At 47.5% G+C, this 22,828-nt stretch overlaps 1 long non-coding RNA gene across 1 annotated transcript in view; it reads right to left on the reverse strand.

Moving 5' to 3' along the window:
• LOC115090624 overlaps nucleotides 1–13,038 on the reverse strand; it is a 33,035-nt gene extending 19,997 nt beyond the window's left edge. Inside the window, exon 1 of the long non-coding RNA XR_003856432.1 lies at nucleotides 12,986–13,038. This is a non-coding gene — a long non-coding RNA (uncharacterized LOC115090624). The remainder of the gene's footprint in view (nucleotides 1–12,985) is intronic.
• Between the last annotated feature and the right edge of the window lie 9,790 nt (nucleotides 13,039–22,828).

Raw genomic sequence — 22,828 nt, forward strand, 5'->3', positions numbered from 1 at the left:
CCATTCTCACCCACACATATTCAAGCTCCCATTCTCATCCATACATATACACATTTAAGGTACTATTCTCACCCACACATACACACATTCAAGTACCCATTCTTATCCACATATTCAAGCTTCCATTCTCACCCACCCACACAAACCCAGGCTCTCATTCTCACCCATATATACACACATTCAAGCTCCCATTCTCACCCACCCACAAACCCAGGCTCCCATTCTCAACCACACATACACACATTCGAGCTCCCATTCACCCACATATTCAAGCTTCCATTCTCACCCACATACACACCCAGGCTCCAGTTTTCACCCACACACACTCCCATTCTCATCCACACATACACATTCAAGCACGTGCACAGCTTCCGCTTTCTCCCCCAGAGCAGGAAGATCAGCTGCCTCTCCTGCTGCCACCGGCCTCCTGCTATCTTCGGGCGTCGGGCCGTACTGCCCGCCGAACTTCCTGTCGGGGGGGGGGGAGCGGAAGCGCACAACATCCGCTTCCTCCCTCCCCCCCCCCAAGCAGGAAGATCGGCGGGCAGTACGGCCCGACGCCCGAAGATAGCAGGAGAGGCCGGTGGCAGCAGGAGAGGCAGCTGATCTTCCTGCTTTGGGGGAGAAAGCGGAAGCTGTGCGCGGTGCTTCCGCTCCCCCAAACAGGAAGTTCGGCAGGCCGTTTGGTCCGAAGATAGCAGGAGAACGGGTGGCAGCAGGAGAGGCAGCTGATCTTCCTGCATTGGGGGGAGGAAGCGGAAGCTGCGCGCGGCGCTTCCGCTCCCCCCCCCAAACAGGAAGACCGGTTGGCCATACGGCCACTACAGCGCTTCCCCATGTGTGCCGTGATGGCGCGCGAGGCGTGGGTTCTCTTGTTCGCTGTCGCGGGGATGGGATCCCGCGACAGCCTTGCAGTTCCGGTGCCAGTTGGGTGGGCCTGGGTCTAAGTTGGGTGGGCACCTGCCCACCCAGGCCCACCCGTGGCTATGCCACTGAGTAAATCCCCGCTCGCCAGCGGGCCGCTAGCGCGCCGAGACGCGACCTGGGGGCGGTTCCGGAGGGCGCGGCCACGTCCCCGGACCGCCCCGGGCTGAAACCACGCCCCCGGGCCCGCCCCCGAAACGCCACATCCTGCCCCCAAAACGCCGCACCGATCCGACACGCCCCGACACGCCCCCGACACGCCCCCCTCGAAAAACCCCGGGACTTACGCGAGTCCCGGGGCTCTGCGCGCGCCGGTACGCCCCCGACACTCCCCCCTCGAAAAACCCCGGGACTTTCGCGAGTCCCGGGGCTCTGCGCGCGCCGGTACGCCTATGGAACATAGGCGCACCGGCGCGCAAGGCCCCTGCTCCCGTAAATCCAGGCGGATTTACGCGAGCAGGGCTTTTAAAATCCGCCCCTTAGTGTTGTGTTGTTTACTGAGGTTATGGGGTGCCTTCGAAATCTGTCACTGTGCCAGATGAAAGCTGTTACTGCTACTGTCGCTGCTCAGGATGGCGCTGGTGGCAGATCTTGCATTCGGGGCCGCTTTTACTTGTGGGCCCCTTATTATATTGGGACTTGGGCAAGTGCCCCTTTTGCCCATAGGTATAAGCGGCTAGGAGGAGGTAAGGATAAGGTGCTGTAATTTCCTGCCTGCAATACAAAGAGGGACAGTAGTGTCTTGCCAGAGGAGAAGACAGGAGTATTTTTAGAGAAGAGTTTTGTTTATGTTTAATCGGGAGGAATTTTTTGTCACCAGTTCCTGCTCGCGAAAAGGAGAAAGGATTTTGGTTCTTGCTGTTGTGGGTCTCTCTAACCCAGAAGTCCTTGAGAAGTATCAGAGAAAGAGAGAGGAGATCCCACTCTCCAATTCTCAGGAGTGTTGGGTTTGTTTCCTAGTGCCTGCCACTTGAAGGGATACTAACTTAGCTGTGAGACAAGCAGTATTTTTAGAATTTTGTTTTGAGAAGATCAGATGGAAAATGTTGGTTGCTAACTGGATTGAGGATATTTTTGCTTGCAGTAAATTTTTGTTGGAACACCACACCAGTGTGACCAGTGTCTTTTATGAGAATAAAAAATGCCCCTAAAGCAAGAACATCCCAGCTGTAAGTATATCTGAGAGAGAAAAGAAACAGACAGACTGTATTTCCCCTGGGTATGCCTTGGGACTCTGGACTGTGAGGAGAGACAGTTTGTGGCTCCAGGACAACTGTATACCCCTGTTTTCAGTACGACGACTAAAAAGCTGGCTACATCTGGCTTTATTTATACTTGGTAAGGATGGGTTTTAAATAGCCACCTCTTATTTCAAGTACTAGCTAGGCATGCGGCTATGGGTTGTCATGAACTATTTTGTTGGCTGTAATGGAATAAATAATTTTAGATTTGGAGTTTGATTTTGCTTTATTATGCTCTGAAAGGATCTATGTGTTTCTTATATTGACTTTATGTGACAATTTTCAAACTGCTCACATTTGTGCAAAGTCCACATATACATTTCACCCATGTATTTTTCACCGGTTTCAATTATAAAGTATGGTTATTTTTACTTTGAAAATTGCATAAGGAAAAAGTATCCGCAGAGACTTATACCTTCTTTTTTGCAGATACTTTTTCTGACCTAAACCATGCACATCAAGATACATTAAACATCAAACATAGTTTTGAAAATCCAAACCTATGCATGTTGTTTTCTCACCAGACCTAACTCCAACCGGGATCACCTCTTCTCCAATGCGGGTAAAATTACATGTCTTATGGAACTATACTTGTACTATTATTGGCTTTTTACTCATGGAAATCCTTTAAAATTGCTCTCTATGGGCTGGATTTTCAAAGGATTTACCGTATTTCCACGCATATAACCCGCGGGTAATGTGCGTTTTTACCTACCCCGCATGCCCCCCGCGGGGTATAAACGTGGGCGGGTTATCCAGAAAAAATTTTACAACCAATAAAGTTTCCCGACTCTGAATAGGCTGCAGCTGAGAGGAGTCCGTCCTATCCCTGCGCCCGGCCGCTTCCTGATTGGTCGCGTGTTAAATCTAGGCCGCAGGCGGGTGGGCGCTTGTTCCAGGCGGCGGCGGCGGGGGCGGGTGGACGCGCGTTAGTTCGAGACGGCCGGCGGGTGGTCGCGTGTTAAATCTAGGCCGGGTCGCACAGGCGCGCATTCATTCACTGCCGGTGGGGGCAGCCCCCACCGGCAGTGAATGAATGCGCGCCGAAAGCAGCTTGTTCCAGGCGGCGGTGGCGGGTGGACGCGCGTTAGTTCGAGGCGGGTGGTCGCGTGTTAAATCTAGGCCGGGTCGCTCAAGGCAATCTAGGCCGGGTCGCTCAAGGCAGTCACATGCCGTGACGTCACGGCATGTGACTGCCTTGAGCATCGAATCGCAGGGGTCGCATTCATTCACTGCCGGTGGGGGCTGGGGCAGCCCCCACCGGCAGTGAATGAATTCATTCATCCAGGCGGAGGAGCCGGCTGCTTTCAGCTGCCGCTGCCGGCTGCTTTCGGCGCTCAAGGCAGTAGCGGCGAAAGCAGCCGGCTCCTCCGCCTGGATGAATGAATGCGACCCCTGCGATTCGATGCTCAAGGCAGTCACATGCCGTGACGTCACGGCATGTGACTGCCTTGAGCGACCCGGCCTAGATTGCCTTGAGCGACCCGGCCTAGATTTAACACGCGACCACCCGCCTCGAACTAACGCGCGTCCACCCGCCACCGCCGCCTGGAACAAGCTGCTTTCGGCGCGCATTCATTCACTGCCGGTGGGGGCTGCCCCCACCGGCAGTGAATGAATGCGCGCCTGTGCGACCCGGCCTAGATTTAACACGCGACCACCCGCCGGCCGTCTCGAACTAACGCGCGTCCACCCGCCCCCGCCGCCGCCGCCTGGAACAAGCGCCCACCCGCCCGCGGCCTAGATTTAACACGCGACCACCCGGCTCCCGCCGCCCGCCTGGACCCACGCGGCCCTCCGACAGGTATTTAAAATTTTATTTTTTTTTTGAATTGCGGGTTATATGAGGAGGCGGGGTATATTAAAACTTTTTTTCATAAATCTTGAAAACCTGCGGGTTATGTGTGTGGGCGGGTTATATACGTGGGCGGGTTATTGTCGTGGAAATACGGTACATGCGCCGGGCCTATTTTATAAAGGCCCAGCGACGCAAGTAAAGCCCTGAGACGCATCTAAGTCCCGGGGCTTTACTATAGGGGCGGTCTGGGGGCGAGGCCAGAGGCCTCCAGCAGCCATTTGCTGCTGTGTCGGAGGATCGCGTGCTGGCAGGCTGCCAGTATTCGCAACCTGCACCTGCCTCCAGGCAGGCGCAAAAGTTATAATAAAAATTTGGGGGGGTTAGAGTAGGGCTGGGGAAGGAAGGTTAGGGGAAGAGGTGGGAAGGTTAGTTTAGGGGGATGGAACGGGGGAAGCCCACGGGTGTCAGTGCGCACAAGGTGCACTAGTGTGTACCCCCTTGCGCACGCCGACCCCCAATTTTATAACATGTGTGCGCCTGTGCATGTTATAAAATCGGGCGTACATGTATGCACGCCGGGTAGCGGGCGTACATTTGAAAATCTACCTTTATGTGTTTACTATGCTACCAGTCCAGAAAGGCTCTGACGGGCCGATGTAGTAAAGTGCGCTCAGGCTGAGCGCACTGATAGCCCTCGTTTGGCTGTGTTTTCGAGGCGCTATTTTTACCCCTTATACAGTAAGGGGTAATAACGCGTGGAAAACTTGTGGCCAACCCCCCCCCCCCCCCCCGAAACTAATAGCGCCCTCAACATGCAAATGCATGTTGATGGGCCTATTAGTCATTCCCGCGCAATAGCGTTAATTTCAGCCGGCACCGGGAAAGTGTACAGAAAAGCAGAAAAAACTGCTTTTCTGTACACCCTCCGACTTAATATCATAGTGATAATAAGTCGGAGGCCCCAAAAATAAAAAAAAATTAAAAATTTGCCAGCAGCCCACGGGTTGGAAGACAGACACTCAGTTTTGCCGGCGTCCGTTTTCCGAACTCATGGCTGTCAGCGGGTTTGAGAACCGATGCCGGTAAAATTGAGCATCGGCTGTCAAACCCACTGACAGCCGCCGCTACTGTCAAAAAGGAGGCGCTAGGGACGCGCTAGTGTCCCTAGCGCCTCCTTTTACCTCGGGCCCTCATTTGCATGTTGTTCCCTCCTGAATCGCACGCACAGGAGAGTGGCCTGTGCGCGCGTCGGGAAAGCGGGCGCTCGCCGGCTCTCCCATGACTTTTACTGAATCGGCCCATAAGTGAGGTGCATCACATAACAGAACTATAACATGAAAATCAAGGAAATATAATAACAATAAGAAATGATATAGCGAAGATATAGATGTAATGCCTCATCATGACAACAGCTCTTATTTATCTGTATCTGCCATGAGAAGAACTACTACTAAGGCTGTAGACAAAAGGATGTCTGCTATTGGGGGAAGGAAAATGGCAAGGTGTTTTGGGTACGACAACCTCTATTATACTGGGGGAAGGCCATCTGTAAATTAGAATTGGTAGTAAACACTAGAATTTAAAATGTAATTGTTGCTATGCAACTATGGACTATAGATATTCCAGTCAAGCATTAACTTGGGGGAAATATTCTGCCAAGATTTTAGAGATAGACATTCAATTGTCTGCCTGACAAGCTATCAATTGCTGATGGGTAAGAACAATCATCCCTCCATCCGAAAACTGGACATATTTAGAAAATACATCAAAAGCAAAGAATCTTCATCTTATCTGGGGGGTTTTGTTTTTTTTACCGGTTCTAAATATTTCAGCCCTGGAGCTTGTCAAGCATTACCTTAAGGAAACTAAGTCACAAAAGAATCTATTACCTCAGTTTCTAAAGCATTTGTTTTATCTACTCTGAAGCCTATATCCTTAACTCATGGGTCAGCTTTGATTGAAATTATTACTGAGATGGTTCTGGATTTAACTCTAGTCTTAAAATCTCCTGAAGAGAAAATCTTGGAAAAGTCCCTAATGCTTTGCTCTCATAATAGGAACTGGGTCATAGACTTATTTGTAAAAATGACTCTCACTTTTTAGGTGGAGAAAGGCTGAAGCAAGAGGTCTGAAAACTGATGTTCTTTTTGGACATTTCCATTTTTATTCTTTCCTATGGTTAAGAAGCCCAAGGGAAATAGCTGGGGAGGTATCCCCATGTCCTCAAACTTTTACCCATTGTTTGCCAGATGGTGATCACTGGCTTCATATAACCCCATCTTACAGATGAGGTCTAGAACAATTTAGAAGGCAGAGGGGTTGTGTTCCCGAACTGGGGCGGACATCTTTCTCGGCCTGGACCTCTATATCACCCCTTCCCAACGAGGAGTAAACAAGTGTGGCAGGGTACTATACTCCAGGCCTCTCTCTCCATGAGCTTGCATTTGTGTGGGGACTGTGCAGTGCAAGGAAAATGATTACTACTGAACTAATACACTGTACCTTACATTTGTCTAACTAAGGTAGACACTTATGTAACCCCATCCCTGGGTGCAGATTGCTACCTGACAGGGCCATAAAAGTATTTGTAATACTCTTTGGGGATGGAACCTTTCCAGGCTGGCTTTTACTTTCAGGGCCTGGATCCTTTGTCAAGTGTGTGTGTGGGGGGGGGGGGGGGGGGGGGATTACTCCCAAGGCCATGAGTGCTAAGGGTGACCCTTCATGTCCTTGTCCCTGGGAGATGGGGTGCTTGTATGTGTCACTAGAAAGACATCATGTAACTATGATTTTCTTATGATTTATCTTAATGTGCTATTGTTTATGGAGCCATCATAACACCTGCGGGCATACCAGCATATTTTAGCTTAAGGTCTTGCCACTTCAGGTCATGTTTAATCATTGGCCCAAGTCCTTTATTCTTTCGCGTGTTTTTTCTAATATTTTTTTCAAGTTTTTTATAAAATCCTGTATCGGTGTAATCCCTTCCTTGGTGTGACTCAAGGTATCAAGGAAATTTTTAAAGTCCAGTCCGACGCGCGTTTCACATCGCTGCTTCAGGGACTGAAACGAGTACACTCCGCTTTTGTATTTAACAGGTGTAGTTGCCCCGTTACTAGTGTTACTTGCTTTCAGTTATTTGCTTTTACTTTCCGACCTTGCCGCCGTTTCCTCTTACCGGTGTCTCAGATGGCGGCAAGGTCGGAAAGTAAAAGCAAATAACTGAAAGCAAGTAACACTAGTAACGGGGCAACTACACCTGTTAAATACAAAAGCGGAGTGTACTCGTTTCAGTCCCTGAAGCAGCGATGTGAAACGCGCGTCGGACTGAACTTTAAAAATTTCCTTGATACCTTGAGTCACACCAAGGAAGGGATTACCCCGATACAGGATTTTATAAAAAAACTTGAAAAAAATATTAGAAAAAACACGCGAAAGAATAAAGGACTTGGGCCAATGATTAAACATGACCTGAAGTGGCAAGACCTTAAGATAAAATATGCTGGTATGCCCGCAGGTGTTATGATGGCTCCATAAACAATAGCACATTAAGATAAATCATAAGAAAATCATAGTTACATAACGTCTTTCTAGTGAGAATTGCACTCGTTGTGTCCAAACATATAACTGTTCATAGTGTGTACTTGTATGTGTCCCAGTGTGTGCTGGATGTGCCAGTTAAAGTCACTGGAACCACCATGTTAGTGTCCAGTTAAAATCTTTACTGCTGAAAATGTATGGAAGATGGCACAACACACTATCCACAACATAACAGAATCTTTCCTTTTTACAATCTTCTCCCTCAATCTGTGCAGGAATGCCTTACGCCAGAGCCAGGGGAACATCTACCCTCCAGGGCTTGGAAAAAATATAATCCCCAGGTGGGCAGGGAGTCCTTTGGATGGGAAAAACACCCCTCCCAGCTGGCCAAAAAACACGAAGTTACTGTCTCTGTACAGAGAAATAAACACTCTCTCCCTAGGGTTTTTGAAAGCACCAGATGAATGTCTTCAATGATGTTAGGCTTTGCCTTTACTCAGTTAGGTGATTTTTGGACTTCTTTGTCCCTGATACAGTTCTTTTATCTCTTCTGTTTTAATCCCTCATGGGGGCATCCCAACAGGGAATACAATAGAAGCATTTCTGTGCTTCTGTCAGGAAGGAAGGGCAGCCAGAACTTCCTCCTGGATCTTGAAACTAAATCTAAACTGTATCCTTGCTGCAGGTCATTGGCATCCTCTGTCTCATGGAGGACACGTGTTCCCTAACCATGCATAGCCCAGGGACAGAGGGTTCCCCGTTCCCTGGGCCCAGGAGGTGTACAGGCTCTCGCAATGTTCTTACCACTTAAAATATGAAATTAAAAAATGTACCAGCCAGTACATAAGAACATGCCATACTGGGTCAGACCAAGGGTCCATCAAGCCCAGCATCCTGTTTCCAACAGTGGCCAATCCAGGCCATAAGAACCTGGCAAATACCCAAAAACTAAGTCTATTCCATGTTACCATTGCTAATGGCAGTGGCTATTCTCTAAGTGAACCTAATAGCAGGTAATGGACTTCTCCTCCAAGAACTTCTCCAATCCTTTTTTAAACACAGCTACACTAACTGCACGAACCACATCCCCTGGCAACAAATTCCAGAGTTTAATTGTGCGTTGAGTGAAAAAGAACTTTCTCCGATTAGTTTTAAATGTGCCACATGCTAACTTCATGGAGTGCCCCCTAGTCTATTATCCGAAAGAGTAAATCACTGATTCACATTTATCCGTTTTAGACCTCTCATGATTTTAAAAACCTCTATCATATCCCCCTCAGCCATCTCGCCTCCAAGCTGAAAAGTCCTAACCTCTTTAGTCTTTCCTCATAGGGGAGCTGTTCCATACCCTTTATCATTTTGATCACCCTTCTCTGTACCTTCTTCATCGCAACTATGCGGCGACCAGAATTGTACACAGTATTCAAGGTACGGTACAGAGGCATTATGACATTTTCCGTTTTATTCACCATTCCCTTTCTAATAATTCCCAACATTCTGTTTGCTTTTTTGACTGCCGCAGCACACTGAACCAATGATTTCCACTATGATGCCTAGATCTCTTTCTTGGGTGGTAGCTCCTAATATGGAACCTAACATTGTTTAACTATGGCATGGGTTCTTTTTCCCTCTGTGCATCAGTTTGCAATTATCCACATTAAATTTCATCTGCCATTTTGATGCCCAATTTTCCAGTCTCACAAGGTCATCCTGCAATTTATCACAATCTGCTTGTGATTTAACTACTCTGAACAATTTTGTATCATCTGCAAATTTGATTACCTCACTCATCGTATTACTTTCCACATCATTTATAAATATATTGAAAAGTACGGGTCCCAATACAGATCCCTGAGGCACTCCACTGCCCACTCCCTTCTACTGAGAAAATTGTCCATTTAATCCTACTCTGTTTCCTGTCTTTTAGCCAGTTTGTAACACCTAAGTAAATTTGATTAATAGCCGTTAATGGACTTCTCCTCCAAGAACTTATCCAAACCTTTTTTGAACCCAGCTACACTAACTGCACTAACCACATCCTCTGGCAACAAATTCCAGAGCTTTATTGTGCGTTGAGTGAAAAAGAATTTTCTCCGATTAGTCTTAAATGTGCTACTTGTTAACTTCATGGAATGCCCCCTAGTCTTTCTATTATTCGAAAGTGTAAATAACCGATTCACATCTACTCGTTCAAGACCTCTCATGATCTTAAAGACCTCTATCATATCTCCCCTCAGCCATCTGTTCTCCAAGCTGAACAGCCCTAACCTCTTCAGCCTTTCCTCATAGGGGAGCTGTTCCATCCCCTTTATCATTTTGGTTGCCCTTTTCTGTATCTTCTCTATCCCAACTATATCTTTTTTGAGATGCGGCGACCAGAATTGTACACAGTATTCAAGGTGCGGTCTCACCATGGAGCGATATAGAGGCATTATGACATTTTCTGTTTTATTAACCATTCCCTTCCTAATAATTCCTAACATTCTGTTTGCTTTTTTGACTGCTGCAGCACACTGAGCTGATGATTTTAAAGTATTATACACTATGATGCCTAGATCTTTGTCCTGGGTGGTAGCTCCTAATATGGAACCTAACATCGTGTAACCACAGCAAGGGTTATTTTTCCCTATATAGAACACCTTGCACTTGTCCACATTAAATTTCATCTGCCATTTGGATGCCCAATCTTCCAGTCTTGCAATCTGCTTGTAATTTAACTACTCTGAATAATTTTGTATCATCCGCAAATTTGATAACCTCACTCGTCGTATTCCTTTCCAGATCATTTATATATATATTGAAAAGCATCGGTCCAAGTACAGATCCCTGAGGCACGTTTACCCTGTTCCACTGAGAAAATTGATCATTTAATCCTACTCTCTGTTTCCTGTATTTTAACCAGTTTGTAATTCAGGAAAGGACATCGCCTCCTATCCCATGACCTTTTAGAAGCCTCTCATGAGGGACTTTGTCAAATGCCTTCTGAAAATCCAAATACACTACATCTACTGGTTCACCTTTATCCACATGTTTATTAACCCCTTCAAAAAAATGAAGCAGATTTGCTAGGCAAGACTTCCCTTGGGTAAATCCATGTTGACTGTGTTGACCAAATGGACGGTAGTATACTCCTATCACTATAGTCTTCCCCAACATACAAGGGATTTCTACCCATAAAGATTTGATTGTGCATTTAGTTTCATGCAGGATGTTTATCCTGTTGGACTCTATGCATTCCCGGACATAAATCGCTACACCACCTCCCAGCTGCTCCTCTCTGTCATTGCGATATAATTTGTACCCCAGTATAGCACTGTCCCATTGGTTGTCCTCCTTCCACCATGTCTCTGAGATGCCAATTAAGTCTATGTCATCATTCACTGCTAAACATTCTAATTCTCCCATCTTACTGCTTAGACGTCTGGCATTAGCATACAAACATTTCAAAGTTTGTTTTTTGTTTGTATTTTCATTCTGCTTTTTAATTGATAGGGATAAGTTAGAATTTTTTTAGCTCAGGTGAGTTTTTAGTTACAGGCACTTGGACTACTTTTCTTATTATTGGAACCTCACTGTCGGGATGCCCTAATTCTATTGCGTCATTAGTATCCTTTGAAGATACCTCCCTCTGAACCATGCTCTGCTGAGCGACTGTCGGCTTTCCCCTTTGTTCTAGTTTAAAAGCTGCTCTTTTTAAAGGTTAGTGCCAGCAGTCTGGTTCCACCCTGGTTAAGGTGAAGCCCATCCCTTCGGATGAGACTCCCCCTTCCCCAAAAGGTTCCCCAGTTCCTTACAAAACTGAATACCTCTTCCTTGCACCATCGTCTTATCCATGCATTGAGACTCTGGAGCTCTGCTTGCCTCTGGGGACCTGTGCGTGGAACAGGGAGCATTTCAGAGAATGCTACCCTGGAGATTCTGGATTTAAGCTTTCTACCTAAGAGCCTAAATTTGGCTTCCAGAACCTCCCTCCCACATTTTCCTATGTCGTTGATGCCCACATGTACCATGACAGCCGGCTCCTCCCCAGCACTGTCTAAAATCCTACCTAGGTGACGTGTGAGGTCCGCCACCTTCGCACCAGATAGGCATGTTACCAGGCGAACCTCATGGCAACCAGCCACCCAGCTGTCTACATTCCTAATAATCGAATCACTAACTATGACGGCCGACCTAACACTACAAACAGTCTAACTTCAGTTAGTCAGCCAGAGTGACTCACTGCTCTCTTGATTAACAAATGTTGGTACCTAATCAAACCAAATTACACTACCTTAATACCTTTCCAAGGTGAGTAACTGAACTGAACTTTTCAACCTTTTTACTTAGGTATACACTGCTCCTAGCTTATTTCTAGCTTCTGGCTACTATTTTTTTGTTTGTTTTTAGTATACAAACACTCTAACTTCTGCTTATTAGCTGCCTTACTGACTGACTATTTAAAAATACAAACAGCCTAACTTCTGTTTATTCGCTGCCTTACTGACTATTAAAAGCATAAACACACTAAATAATATTCCCAAATAGTTAACTTTGCCCCAATACTTTTAAAAAAGAACATTTCCCAAGCAAAAACTTACTGATTCCTTTCAGCCACCAGCAAAGTGATCCTCTCCTCTCAGTGCTCCAGTAAGTGGACTGGAAAGGAAAACCCCTCCCGAACCTGATCAGGACCACCAAGCAGGCCTCTTACTGGGCCTGAAAATACAACTTCCTCTTAACTTTATGCAAACCAAAAGGGAATGCCTCTCAAGCACTCTGTACAGAGCTGCTATAAAGGCTTTCAGGGGGGCGACCATTCCGGACCCACAAAGGGAGGGGCTGTATTTGAATGGTACCACTCTCTTACAACTATCCTGCACTGGTTTGACACAGGAGAACCCAGGACTTACTGGTAGCATGACTGTAGGGTCCCGCTATACTTACAATCTGCTGCAAAAAGGAAAAAGTAATTAAAAACAAAGGGAATGACTATGTGATGTTAAAGACTTTTCACTGGTAGCAACTTGTACTCCTCAGAACCAGCAGCTACGTGGTTAAACACCAGCTCAGCATAGGCTGAAGGTTGTCTGACTTCTGGAGCCAATCAAGAGCAAGTTAATTGCCCAGGAAGAGAGAGAGCTGTTGGCCAATCAGGAAGCTTCAGAGTTTGAAACCTGGGGGAAGTTGGTTTTGTTTGTTCTGTTGTGCTGGCATCACAGAGGGGTTGGAAAGGGGAGAGCAACAGGCTTGTTCCTGTGTCCAGAGAATGATGGGAGCAAAGAAGAGAGAATGGAGACAGTGTTTAGAAGCTGCTGAAGGAAGGGAAAGACAGACAGACAAATCGGCTGTTTCCTGGAATAGAGTCAGGCTGCAGGGTTAGAGACACAAACACAGCCAAATGAAGGCTGTGTGACCTGAGGAAGGAGATCTGCAGGGAACCCACAATCAGGAGCTGGATGGCTGCATTTTCATCCAGTTGGACAGAGCTAAGTAACCATACCTGTTTCTCAGAGTTATTCCAGAGAAGAGGAGATATTTTTCCTTGTATCTTTATTGCAATAGAGGTTCAGCTAAAGTCAAGTTTAGACTCTCTGGTTGAGCAGCCTCATAAATATTTCTGGCTGTACCAGGCTGGCAGGGAACTGGTCTGGGTGTTCAAAGTGCTGTTAAAGGGACTTTAGCCTGCCCTTTCTGTCTGAGCACTTAAAGGACTGCAGTTTCTTCCCTAGAGAAGAAATCCATTGCCAGCCACCACTGCATTCATCATTCCTTAACATCTGCCTTTTCACAAACATTCAGGGCCCCAATGTTTTATGTGCACACTAAAGAGGACTGGGGATTTTTGGAGTGTTTTTTAGGACTCCTGAGTACTCAGATTTATAGTTATAGAAAAAGGAGATTGGTTAACCATTGCTGTTTTAATTCCTAAGTTTATGCATGAGCAGTCACAGACTACCTGCGGTGCTGCACAGTTGTTATTTTTTTCTGGACACCCAGTAGTTAAGCGCAAGTTTTGGAGATTAGAAACTGATTTTTTTTTTGTGCAACTTTATTCAGTATCTACCTGCACATTATTATATTGGTGATTGTTCTTCAGTGCTATTTACACTGTTTATTTTCCTTTACCTGTGCTTTATATGTCCCCTCCTTTTCCATTGTTACGGAATGTAAAGAGCATAGAAAGCTATCAGGGTAGTGAGTTCTTCCTGCTCTACCCTGATCCTACGCATATAGAAGGTGAAGCAAGAGGCAGTGGACTCAGTGGGCCCGGGACTCATCTTCTTCCAGTTGCTATATAATAACCCACAACCCCCACCCAGTCCTCTTCTACACACATGGATATATGCAGGGATCTTCTTGCGCAGTCCCCTCTCCCTTGGCAGCTGGGTACTCGTGTAACCTGAAGGGGGCTCTACACAGGGATTTGGATCTTTGCAGCAGCTGCCGGTCAGATAGGAGGAACGCGATATCCCTGGACCCCGTGAAAGTTGAATACCATGGGAGCTGCAGTGGAGAGATGAGAGTCTTTAAACAGAAACAGAGGGGACGGTCTCGAGAAATGTTGAGTCAGGAGGAGGCTTTGGTGCTGGGGATGAGTGAAATGGTGGCATCCTCTAGTCCTACCCATAGGTGCAAACCCCCTGAGATTCCTTGCTTGGTTAAGCTGGATACTGGATTATTTTGGACTGTAGCAGCTTCTCTACATCAAACTATTTCTTCTTTAACTGTTTTGAATTCACTTCCTTCACACCTCAGGCTCTCTCATACCTCTCCACCCCCCATTTATTTCTTTATGTAAGTTATAGTTTGCCCTTCCTGTACTTCAAAGTGGATTCAATTTGGGTATGTCCCTATTCCCAGAGGGCTTACAATCTTAGAAGATAACTTTCAAATAAATACATGCGGCAGCATATATGTATGCATTTAGGCACAGGCAGAGCTCCACTAGTATTTTATAAACCATGCGTATGATATATGCGTGTCTTATAAAATACGAACATCTCTACACCACAACATGCATGTGTATGCAGGCTGATGCATGAATTCCTGCAACGCATTGAAAGAACATATTTTTCCTACCTATTTTAAAAATATATTTTTTGCAAGAAAATTAAGTAGGACTTAACTCACATAAATCGGGACTTAAGCATATAAGTCAGTTTATTTTAAAATGTGCATACATCAAGGAAATTTCAGGTTTCATCAATTAGTCCACCGGTCTGCCCAGTGCTTCTCCAGGTCATCGAGACCCTCCTGGTTCTTTAGCATGAACTCCCCCCAGTTCACCCTGTCCTCCCACCCAGTCAGTGCTGCACAATAAACACATTTAGTATCACTTACGCCAGATAATCAGCAGGTGTACAATTACAAGAGTAAGCTGGCAAATCTATGTATATTTTAAAATAGCAACTTACACATGTAAGCGTTGGCCCCGCCCTGGAACGCTCCTAGATTGTCCCTTCTTTGCATGCATATGTGTGCACGTGAAAGTGAGAATCTGTGTACATTTTCAATGTTTATAAAATAGAAAATATGGGGCGGATTTTAAGAGCCCTGCTCGCCTAAATCCGCCCAAATCCGGGCGGATTTAGGTGAGCAGGGCCCTGCGCGCCGGTGAGCCTATTTTACATAGGCCTACCGGCGAGCACAGAGCCCCGGGACTCGCGTAAGTCCCGGGGTTTTCGGAGGGGGGCGTGTCGGGGGCGTGTCGGGAGCGTTTAGGGGCGGGTCCGGGGGCGTGGTTATGGCCCGGGGCGGTCCGGGGGCATGGCCGCGCCCTCCGGACCCGCCCCCAGGTCGCGTCCCGGCGCGCTAGCGGCCTGCTGGCGCGCGGGGATTTACGCTTCCCAGAGGGAGGCGTAAATCCCCCGACAAAGGTAAGGATGGGGTTTAGACAGGGCCGGGCAGGTGGGTTAGGTAGGGGAAGGGAGGGGAAGGTGAGGGGAGGGCAAAAGAAAGTTCCCTCCGAGGCCGCTCCGATTTCGGAGCGGCCTCGGAGGGAACGGGGGTAGGCTGCGCGGCTCGGCGTGCGCCAGCTATACAGAATCCATAGCCTTGCGCGCGCCGATCCCGGATTTGCGCGGCTCCGCGCGTATCTACTAAAATCCCGCGTACTTTTGCTTGCGCCTGATGCGCCAGCAAAAGTACGCCTATTCGCGCGGTCTGAAAATCTACCCCTAAGTGAATAGAGGCTAATTCTGCACATGTATGCTATTCTTTGCACACACAATATTTTGAAACTTCACCCCTAAATTTGTATCTGAGGCAACAGACGGTGAAGTGGCCTAACCAAGGCCACAAGATCACATTTCTGGCTAGCTTATTTCCATCGCTACCTCTGGCTTTCTCCCACACACCTACCATCACCACCTCTACCCCATTTTCCACCCCATCTCTGGCTTTTTTCACCCCATCACCACATCTGGCTTTCTTTCACACAGAACCTCCCCTTCCAGTTCTTTCTTCCACTCCACTACCAGCATCTCTTTTGGACCTGCCTCTGCATTCTCCATTCATATTCTTGTCTCCCACATGATTCTTATGCACCCCCCATATCCTGGGGTTCTCTTTCATCACCTTAGACAAAGTTTGCATTGCTGATTTCAGGGATATGGGGGGGGAGGGGTGAGATACTGCATTCAACTCTCCTTCTCATGCTCCCCCAGCATTCAACCCCCTCATCTTCCCCGAGATTTATCCTCTCTTATCACTCCCTGTCACACCACCAGCATTCATCCCTCTCTCTCCCCATCTATCAGTTGAAGCTCTCTGACTGTCCTCTAAGATGCCTCCTTCTTCCTCCCCCATTCTGCACTCACCCGAATCCTGGGATCACTGGCTGTGGCTTTGACTGTATCTGGTCCAGCCCCACCCCCGTCTGTTGACATTAGGGGACAGAAGAGGAGGAGTGAGACTACAGCACAAGACTTAGAACAGAAAACAATTTGCTCCGTTCCCTTGTCCAGCCCCTCTGCTCCCGTTTCTTTCCATAGGCTGCTTGCAATGCCTGTTTAGCTTCACCCCACTTTCCCTCCTGCAGGGACAGGAGGAGGAGGAGGGGGTAAATTTGGAACAGACAATAAATAGAAGAAAGCAATTGTTCTGCTCTCATTTCTAGCGCCTTCCTTCCTGCTCCCTACAAAACATAAAAAGAACAGCTATTTGAGATATAGGGCACAGTTAATATAGGACTGAGCCTTGTGTGGGGTATGGCTATCGATGCCTCTGAACATAATCAACCAAGAGAACTCCTGGGTGTCAAGAGGCAGCTTGCTCCATAGATAAAGTGCTAGGACGGAGAAGGTCTGAAAACGAGAAGCTTTCTAAACATGAGGCATACGGAGAAGATTTGGATATGAGAACCGGAAATCCAGAGATGGCAAACAAACAGATAGACAGAGCAGAGCAGATAACTTTATAAGCAAAGCAAAGATCTTTAATTGATAGCATAATTTATTGTAAGTTAATGAAGAGAGTGTTGATAGAGCAGATGCATTTTGATGAACCCGGAGAGAGCAGAGGGCAGCCAGCTAGCAAATGATTGCTACAGTCAAGCTTAGAGGTGAAAAGATCTTGCAGAAATAAGTGGTAAGCATTAGGTGTGACTTTTGCATAAGATATAATTTGTAGCTAAGCAATGAAAAAGTTTGAAAATATTAAGAAGAAAAGGACAAAGCAGAGTCAATTAAAGATGCCTTGCCAAGTCAAAAGAGAAAGAGAAACAGAATCAATTGAAACAAGTCAAGGGAAGCAAGGGGAGAAATTACTGAGAAAACTAATAACTTCATTTCAGATATATTTCACTAAGATATAGGGATGTGAATCGTTTTTCAACGATTAAAATTATCGTCCGATAATGTTAATATCGTCTTAAATCGTTATAGAACACGATACGATAGAAATTCTAACGATTTATCGTTAAAAATCGTTAAATCGTGTTAGTGCGCACTAACTCCCAGTTAGTGCGCACTAACTCGAGTTAGTGCGCACTAACTGAAAATGATACAAATAAACACTTTCCAGGTCACTGAAGGTCAGTTAGGAATGAATATGTGTTCCTATTGGCTGGCTGCCCTCTTATCTATTGATGTTACCAAGGTTACCACTGAGGTGATGGTTGGGGGGATGGGAAATGGAACTGGAAACTCACGAACACCAACAGAAAATGAAACAAAGTGTTCACACTTCCCAGGTCAGTAAAGGTCACATAGGAATGAATATGTATTCCTATTGGCTGGCTGTGCTCTTATCTATTGATGTTACCAAGGTTAACACTGAGGTAATGGTTGGGGGGATGTGAAATGGAAACAGTTGGAAGCTTGACAAAAAATGTAATGTGATGATCAGCACTCACGTGACTAGAACTTGTTTGTTTATTATTTTTGTTAGCAGGCACCTGAAATGCTAGTGCATGTTGAATTTGCCAATCACTGTGCATGTTAGAAAGGTGGTCCTGGCTGGAACTGTACACAGTTCAAATATATGTAATTGATTGTTGGTAAGTGTATTTTTTAAGTAGCCACACTGGCACCAGTATGTTTACTTTTCCTCCTACTTAACTCACTAGCTCAGCTTTGTAAGAAGGGCTTCTCTGCTTGTGTGTTGCTTTTGTTTGGTGTGAGGAGAGCAGAAACATCAGATCTTTATTCAATCTACTACAGTCATCTCTTACAGTGCCCTATCCCTATTAAAACCAGGAGTGTTGTGATCTTCTTGCACACACAGTGCCCTAACCCTGGCACCAGGGGTGTTGTGATCTTCCTGCACACACAGTGCCCTAACCCTGGCACCAGGGGTGTTGTGATCTTCCTGCACACACAGTGCCCTAACCCGGGCACCAAGGGTGTTGTGATTTTCCTGCACACAGTGCCCTAACCCTGGCACCAGGGGTGTTGTGATCTTCCTGCACACAGTGCCCTATCCCTATTAATACCAGGAGTGTTGGGATCTTCCTGCACACACAGTGCCCTAACCCTGGCACCAGGGGTGTTGTGATTTTCCTGCACACAGTGCCCTATTCCTATTAATACCAGGAGTGTTGTGATCTTCCTGCACACACAGTGCCCTAACCCTGGCACCAGGGGTGTTGTGATTTTCCTGCACACAGTGCCCTAACCCTGGCACCAGGGGTGTTGTGATCTTCCTGCACACACAGTGCCCTAACCCTGGCACAAGGGGTGTTGTGATCTTCCTGCACACACAGTGCCCTAACCCTGGCACCAGGGGTGTTGTGATTTTCCTGCACACAGTGCCCTAACCCTGGCTCCAGGGGTGTTGTGATCTTCCTGCACACAGTGCCCTAACCCTATTAATACCAGGACTGCTGTGATCTTCCTGCACACAGTGCCCTAACCCTGGCACCAGGGGTGTTGTGATTTTCCTGCACACAGTGCCCTAACCCTGGCACCAGGGGTGTTGTGATCTTCCTGCACACAGTGCCCTAACCCTATTAATACCAGGACTGTTGTGATCTTCCTGCACACAGTGCCCTAACCCTGGCACCAGGGGTGTTGTGATTTTCCTGCACACAGTGCCCTAACCCGGCACCAGGGGTGTTGTGATCTTCCTGCACACAGTGCCCTAACCCTATTAATACCAGGAGTGTTGTGATCTTCCTGCACACAGTGCCCTAACCCTGGCACCAGGGGTGTTGTGATTTTCCTGCACACAGTGCCCTAACCCTGGCTCCAGGGGTGTTGTGATCTTCCTGCACACAGTGCCCTAACCCTATTAATACCAGGACTGCTGTGATCTTCCTGCACACAGTGCCCTAACCCTGGCACCAGGGGTGTTGTGATTTTCCTGCACACAGTGCCCTAACCCTGGCACCAGGGGTGTTGTGATCTTCCTGCACACAGTGCCCTAACCCTATTAATACCAGGACTGTTGTGATCTTCCTGCACACAGTGCCCTAACCCTGGCACCAGGGGTGTTGTGATCTTCCTGCACACAGTGCCCTAACCCGGCACCAGGGGTGTTGTGATCTTCCTGCACACAGTGCCCTAACCCTATTAATACCAGGAGTGTTGTGATCTTCCTGCACACAGTGCCCTAACCCTGGCACCAGGGGTGTTGTGATCTTCCTGCACTCAGTGCCCTATCCCTGATACCAGTCTGAGACAGCTCCCTCCCTGCATTACTAGTGAGAGGCTGGCTTCACAGACAGGGGGGGAGCTGCCTAACCCTCACTCCTGACTTCCCCCATGTCCCAGCTAGTGAATGGTGTGTGGGTGAGGGGGGGGAGGATGGTGAAGTCTGAGACAGCTCCCTCCCTGCATTACTAGTGAGAGTCTGGCTTCACAGACAGGGGGGAGCTGCCTGACCCTCACTCCTGACTTCCCCCATGTCCCAGCTAGTGAATGGTGTGTGGGTGAGGGGGGGGGGGGAGGATGGTGAAGTCTGAGACAGCTCCCTCCCTGCATTACTAGTGAGAGGCTGGCTTCACAGACAGGGGGGAGCTGCCTGACCCTCACTCCTGACTTCCCCCATGTCCCAGCTAGTGAATGGTGTGTGGGTGAGGGGGGGGGGGGAGGATGGTGAAGTCTGAGACAGCTCCCTCCCTGCATTACTAGTGAGAGGCTGGCTTCACAGACAGGGGGGAGCTGCCTGACCCTCACTCCTGACTTCCCCCATGTCCCAGCTAGTGAATGGTGTGTGGGTGAGGGGGGGGGGGGGGAGGATGGTGAAGTCTGAGACAGCTCCCTCCCTGCATTACTAGTGAGAGGCTGGCTTCACAGACAGGGGGGAGCTGCATGACCCTAACTCCTGACTTCCCCCATGTCCCAGCTAGTGAATGGTGTGTGGGTGAGGGGGGGGGGGGAGGATGGTGAAGTCTGAGACAGCTCCCTCCCTGCATTACTAGTGAGAGGCTGGCTTCACAGACAGGGGGAGCTGCATGACCCTCACTCCTGACTTCCCCCATGTCCCAGCTAGTGAATGGTGTGTGGGTGAGGGGGGGGGGGTGGATGGTGAAGTCTGAGACAGCTCCCTCCCTGCATTACTAGTGAGAGGCTGGCTTCACAGACAGGGGGGAGCTGCATGACCCTCACTCCTGACTTCCCCCATGTCCCAGCTAGTGAATGGTGTGTGGGTGAGGGGGGGGGGGGGGAGGATGGTGAAGTCTGAGACAGCTCCCTCCCTGCATTACTAGTGAGAGGCTGGCTTCACAGACAGGGGGGAGCTGCCTGACCCTCCCTCCTGACTTCCCCCATGTCCCAGCTAGTGAATGGTGTGTGGGTGAGGGGGGGGGGGAGGATGGTGAAGTCTGAGACAGCTCCCTCCCTGCATTACTAGTGAGAGGCTGGCTTCACAGACAGGGGGGAGCTGCCTGACCCGCACTCCTCCGGGGTATTGTGATCTTCCTGCACACAGTGCCCTATCCCTGATACCAGGGGTGTTGTGATCTTCCTGCATGCAGTGCCCTATCCCTATTAATACCAGGAGTGTTGTGATCTTCCTGCATGCAGTGCCCTATCCCTGATACCGGGATGTGTGCAAGAAGATCACAACACCCCCGGTATCAGGAATAGGGCACTGTGTGCAGGAAGATCACAACACCCCCGGTATCAGGAATAGGGCACTGTGTGCAGGAAGATCACAACACCCCTGGTATTAGGGATAGGGCACTGTGTGCAGGAAGATCACAACACTCCTGGTATTAATAGGGATAGGGCACTGCATGCAGGAAGATCACAACACCCCTGGTATCAGGGATTACCAATTGAATGGCCAGCCTTTTTGTGAGGATTAATGATTGTCACTAGAGTGGATATGGAGAGTGTTTTGACAGGAGTTAATGATTAAGCCTATGAGTAAATTTCAAGACCAGTTAAGGATTTAATGAGTGACACTATATAAGCCTAGGTTTAGGCGTATGGCTTTACCTCATGCCGTTTAGACGTGATGGCATCAGTTCCGGAGGAAATGTGAGTATGGAGGAGATTCTAATATCGTAGTCAGAGATTGCCCGAGCTGCTGGCATTATATTTATGTCTTCCGCTATGTTTTGGTTACAGGGTTGGTCCCTGGAATTAGCGGAAGCGTGTTGGATTGAGAAATGGTTTTCTGATATATTTGAAGATTTGGAAGATATATAAAGTTCTGAAATCGGCAACGGATGTTGCCTATCTTAACCAGTAGAGAATTTAAAAGCGTTTTTGCACAGGTAGATCCTTTCTATATATTTTTTGGGAGAGTAAGTAGATTTTAGGGGTAAGAAGGGTGGATTGTTATTGTTATGAATATATGTATTTAATACAGATCATTTGAGATGACAGTGACGAAAATATCCCTGATGAAGCCCGGATGAAGCGGGCGAAACAAGGACTTCTTGTCGGGCAGGTCCAATGGACGTTGTCACCGGTTTGCTGAGAAAAGTATAGTGTGTAATACGGAAACGTGAGAATATCTGGTTTCAACACACACAGTGGTTTTACTGCAGCATTCATTGTGAGATATTATGAAATGCTATTTAAATTAAAAGAATAAAAGATTGTAAGTTATATGTGACATTATATTAACAATCAGTGTTACACATTGGTGCTGGGATTTTTATACGATATATTTGTTGTTTTTATAAAAGGGGTTGATGGGAACTGTGATATGTTTGTGGTATGGATGGATGAATGTGTTAGTTTAGGAATCATTGTCTAGATAGGATCTATTTTATGTGTTTTCATGAATAAATTGCATTTTTGAAATTATTTTCTGTGAATGGGTGAGGACTCTTTTGGTTGATTTAAATTAATAGGGATAGGGCACTGTGTACATGAAGATCACAACACCCCTGGTGCCAGGGTTAGGGCACTGTGTGCAAGAAGATCACAACACTCCTGGTATTAATAGGGATAGGGCACTGTGTGCAGGAAGATCACAACACCCCTGGTGTCAGGGTTAGGGCACTGTGTGCAGGAAGATCACAACACTCCTGGTATGAATAGGGATAGGGCACTGTGTGCAGGAAGATCACAACACCCCTGGTGCCAGGGTTAGGGCACTGTGTGCAGGAAGATCACAACACCCCTGGTGTCAGGGTTAGGGCACTGTGTGCAGGAAGATCACAACACTCCTGGTATGAATAGGGATAGGGCACTGTGTGCAGGAAGATCACAACACCCCTGGTGCCAGGGTTAGGGCACTGTGCAGGAAGATCACAACACTCCTGGTATTAATAGGGATAGGGCACTGTGTGCAGGAAGATCACAACACCCCTGGTGCCAGGGTTAGGGCACTGTGTGCAGGAAGATCACAACACTCCTGGTATTAATAGGGATAGGGCACTGTGTGCAGGAAGATCACAATACCCCTGGTATCAGGGTTAGGGCACAAGTTCTAGTCACATTGA

The sequence above is a fragment of the Rhinatrema bivittatum genome, chromosome 4, assembly GCF_901001135.1.
Source record: "Rhinatrema bivittatum chromosome 4, aRhiBiv1.1, whole genome shotgun sequence".
Taxonomy (NCBI): Eukaryota; Metazoa; Chordata; class Amphibia; order Gymnophiona; family Rhinatrematidae; genus Rhinatrema; species Rhinatrema bivittatum.